Source organism: Nannospalax galili, unplaced genomic scaffold, assembly GCF_000622305.1.
Source record: "Nannospalax galili isolate Female #2095 unplaced genomic scaffold, S.galili_v1.0 scaffold1272, whole genome shotgun sequence".
NCBI lineage: Eukaryota > Metazoa > Chordata > Mammalia > Rodentia > Spalacidae > Nannospalax > Nannospalax galili.
In genome coordinates, this window is record NW_008332402.1 from 1,936,740 (window position 1) to 1,942,078 (window position 5,339).

The following is a 5,339-nucleotide window of genomic DNA, read 5'->3' on the forward strand; positions in this document are numbered from 1 at the left end:
GTTTTGTTTTTAAATATCTAGACGTTCAGTTAGGTGCTTTGCATTTTCTGTAGGGCACAGCGAAGGTGCACTGGGACTGCAGAGGAGTAACAGAAAAATGATGGGAAACGTCTTGGTGCCTGGGAAGGGGAGAGGTCCGACGTCAAGGCCTGGGTGCCCAGGACCACACATGTCCACTTCCGATGGCAAGGTCACATGATCTCTTTTCCTCTTTGTTGGTTAAAAGTAATGTTACTTTAGAGCAAACATTTGGCCTTGCTAAGAGTAGGCTTTCCTGGGCCACCCACGTCTTCACTTCATTCCTTCAAGAGGTTGAGGTGGTTAAACAAAATGAATTGCTCCAAGGTTACATTTGCACCATCACGTTCCCATAAATACTAATGCACTTTGACCTATATCATCTGCATTTTATAATTTAAAAACCCTACAGCATCCAGTCTAATTGCTTTTTAAAAAATATTTTATTTTTTTACTTTACGTGTATGCGTGTATTGCCTGCATGTAGGTAAGTGCACCTGTGTCGTGTAATGTCTGTGGAGGACAGAAGAAGCCATGGGATCCCCTGGAACTGGAGTTACGGACAGTTGTTAGCTGCCATGTGGGTGCTGGGATTCGAACCTGGGTCTTCTGCAAGAACAACCGGTGTTCTTAACCGCTGAGTCATCTCTCCAGCCCATCTAATTGCTTTTAAGATACTCATTTTTTAATAAAACATGTCACAAATGACGAGCAAATAAAACAACCAAAAACTTATTTGAGCTTCACAGGACAGGACTTATCGCTAAACGTTCATTTCAAATGGGAGAAAAAAAAAAGATCATAAATTTAGTGCTCAACTAAACAAAGTCCTAAAGTAGAATGAGAAATAGGTTCAAGAGTTTCTGATCGTTCTTTTACAAGAGAAATTTCAACTTGCTCATCATAGCCTCGGTTCCTCAGTCTTACCAGAACAACACAAGTGTTTAGTGAGTGTGTTTGTTAGTTGCCATTCTGGCACTTTCCCTGAATCACAACACCCTGGGATACACTCATTGGGGTTAGCAGAACTGAACTTCAAAGCCAGGCACTGTGGCATGTACCTGTAATCTCGGCACTCCACAGGCAGAGATAAGAGGTTTAGGTTTGTGGCCAGCTCTCTACATAGTTAGACTCTGCCTCAAATGACAAACAAAAGAATTCAACTTTAACAGCAATTTCTTAGAGTCTGGTTTAGGAGCATTTTCATATATCTGAAGCCCCATAGAGATTTCTCTTGGGCTTCAGGAGCACCGAACCCCACCATCGGCACAGACATACGGACAACAAAGGTGTCTCCTCTGATGTCTTTGCCATTCCCTAGCTTTTGACAGTAGCACCATAATGACAGATAGGGGCAATATTTGAATGGTTTTCATTGATTTTCCCCTTTTTCCCCTTAAACTACATAAACATTAAGCACCATATATATGCTGTTCATTGGCTGTTGTTTTCCTGTATACACAATGTGTGGTGCTTTGAACAAGAAATATCCCCTATAGGCTCCAAGTATTTGAATGCTTGGTCCCAGCTGGCAATGTTTGGGGAGGCCATGGAACGTTTGGGAGGTGCAGCCTTGACAGAGGAGGCACGTCATGGAGGGTGGGAGCACATCGTGGAGGGTGGGAGCACGTCATGGAGGGTGGGAGCACATCGTGGAGGGTGGACTTGGAGAGCTCAGAGCCTTCCCTTCTTCCCGTTTCTCTCTTTCTGCCTCCTACGCATGTCTGAAGACGTGAGCTCTCAGTTTTCAGCTCTGCCACTGTGTTCACCTCCCACCATGATGGACTCTTAACTCTCTGGAACCATAAACCAAAATGAACTTTCTTCTGTAAGTTACCTTGGTTGTGGTATTTTATCACAGTGACAGACAAGGAACTAATATACAGACTAATAGCCATAAGGTCTTAGATTAGCGTGACTGTGAAAATGCCTGGCTAGATTGTTTTGTGGTGGCCAGTGGTGACAATTGAAGCAACTGTAGCCATGTTGAGATGTTTGCGTTGTTTTAGCAAAATGCCAATTTTGGACCACAGTTTGCCATACAACACATTTTTCCCTCCCTATAGAAATTAGTGATATTTTTAACACCGCCTGTCTAATTATACATTTTTTTTTTTAGTTTTTTTGAGACAGGGTCTCCCTGGAGCCCCAGCTGGCCTAGAATTCACTATAGAGTTCTCATTAGATCAGGCTGGCCTCCATCCCACAGAGATCTGTCTACTTCTTTCTCCTGAGTGCCACCACACCTGGGTCAACTATGCTTTTGACTAAGGCAATTGACCTATGAGATTTTTTTGTTTTCAGAAAAGAATTATTTTTTTAAGATGGAGGGAGATTGTACCCATCTAATCTTTACAACCACTGTAAGACAAAACTACTATTTACTCTCCAACATTTAACACTTATTATGACCAAGTACTGCATGTATGTTAATTCAAATTCCTTTCACAGCTCCACGTTGATGGTATTGTATTAGTCACTGTCTTGTTGCTATGACAAAAATAACAGACAAGAAGAAACTTAAGGGTGAAGGGGTTTATTCTGGCTCATGGCAGTGAGACTGTCTCTAGCTGTATGGCAGGAGCACAAAGAGGCTGGTCACACTGCATCCAGTCCAGAAGCAGACAGAAATGAATGCTGGGGTTCAGCTGGCTTTCTCTTTTTTCATTCAGCCCAGGACCCCAGTCCATGGGATGATGCCACTCCTATTCAGTGTGGGCTTCCCTCCTCGGGCAAAATCCTCTGGAAATGCCATCAAAGACAAGCCTAGAAATGTATCTCTTAAGTGATGAAAATGTCCAATCAAATTGACAATGAACATAGCCATCATGCTGTTGCCATTTTCATTCACCAGTGGCAAAGCAAGGGACAAGGAGACTAAGTAGTCTGGATAACCTGAAAGGAAATACTAATCTTCTTTATAGACAAAAAGCTATAATAAATACCTATGTGTAATATTTATAACACTGCCTGTCCATTATCGAGTACCAACCACTCCAGTTTCTCATCTAATTCATTCAACAATGCTGACATTACCATAATTTTACAAAGGAAATTGGAAATCATAGAGAAATAATTTTCCCCAACTCCTATGTCTAGTTATTGATAAGCTGTGAGTTATATCCACATGCAGCTAAGTCAAGATCTCTGCTTTTGATCAGGTCAGAAGTCCAGCAAAATAGATTCACGGGTGAGGGTGAAGGGACAGGATTCTTGAGATTAACAAAAGGAAGCACAGATGTAAATTTCTATGCGTTTGTGACTATATATGTAACATTTAAAGGAGTTTACACCGAGAAGAAATGCATTGCTGAATTTAGAGCTAACAGAAGCCCCTCTTTTCAACCTTCCTTACAATGTGGTGTGCGCTGCATTGCCAGTGCCATGGTGCTAGCAACTGCTGTTGCCCCTGTGATAGTTTCCTAAGGGAAATTATGAAATGTCTTCTTTGGAAGTTTATAACACTGGTTTTTCATCTGACAGGATGGGTTTAGTGGTGACCTTTCTCAAATCAAGAAAATCACTTGGCTAACTTTCAAAGCTTCTCCTAACCTACGTGCATAAAATCTGCATAAGTATCAATTAATGTTTGTTAAAATAATACTCAAGAAATGTGAATTCACATAGAAACCAGTAGAATAAGACACACTAAAAGTCGACACACTGTGAAATATTCTAGAGTGCAGAGTACAGTATGTCTGAAACTTTGGGAAGAATATTTTATTGAAGGGAGGAGTTTTATGGCTAGAAATAATTTTATCCAAATGTACATAGTTGTAACTACCATAGAATAGTATAAGACACTCAGAGAATTAAACAGAGCTGGTGTTTTAAGGACAATCATAAACTATCACGAGTGCATGATGATAGTAGTAAGAAAAAACTTAAACCATATAGAAGGTTTATGTAACTTCAGGTATCCATGACTCTGACATAATAAAAACAGTAGGCAGTGTTCCCTATATACCATCATGATGGTGAAATGATCTTCCTGAAACATTTCATTTAATCCTGACCAACTGTATAATGTTATACGACAATTCCACTTTGCCAGGTAGGACACTGAAGCCTACAGCTTAGATTACTTGTTGACGCTTACAGAGGTTGATCTGGTTTAAGTGTAAACACACAAACCAACTCCAGGGTATAAGCTCTTAGTCCTAGACACATGCTTCCTCTACAGGACCAATTTTGTTCTTCACCATCAAGAAAAAAGTAGATCTAAAAGCTGAGAAGATGCTTCAGTCGGTAAAGTGCGTACAGTGCAAGCGTAAGGACCTGAGTTTCACCCCCCAAAATCCAAATTAAAAGCTGGATATGCTGTCTCAAAAAATAAGGTGGACAGCAATAAAAAAGCACAGTGGTGACCCCTGGCCTCCACATGCATGGGTACACACACACACCATACCACACACCACACACACCACACGCACCACACACACGCACCACACACACACACACACCACACACACACCACACACACACGCACCACACACATGCACCACATGCACCACACACACACCACACACCACACACACACCACACACATGCACCGCACACATACACACACAGCACACGCACACACCACACACACGCACACCACACACACGCACCACACACATACACTATACACACACCACACACACACACGCACCACACATGCCCCCCACACACACCACACACACGCACCACACACATACACTATACACACCACACACACACACACGCACCACACACATACACTATACACACCACACACACACTCGCACCACACATGCCCCCCACACACACCACACACACGCACCACACACACACCATATACACACATACACACACCACACACGCACCACACACACATACACACGTACCACACATACACACGCACCACACACCACACACAGCTCTAATATGAAGTAAAATGCCAAGGTACAATAAAAGCAGCAATCTTTGATAATCTTCAAACTGAGTAACCTTGAATTGTCCTGACGGCCTAAGTCTCTTGAGAATCATGGACCCACGTTTGTAGCTGATTTTCCCTTTTGGCTCATGACTACTGTGTGGTTTAAATGACAAATGTCCCCCATAGGTTTAAGTAGCTCAAGCATTTAAACACTTGGTCCCCAGTGGGTGCTGTTTGGGGAGGTCACGGGACCGTCGGGAGGCCTGGCTTTCTGGAGGAAGCACATCACTGGGGGCGGGCTTGGACAGTTCCCGCCCCACCACTTCAGTGTGCTCTCTGCTTTTGTGTTTGCCATTGAAGATGTGAGCTCTCAGCTCCTGCTCTGGCCTCCTGCAGCCATGCTTCCCTCCCCCTCCATTCT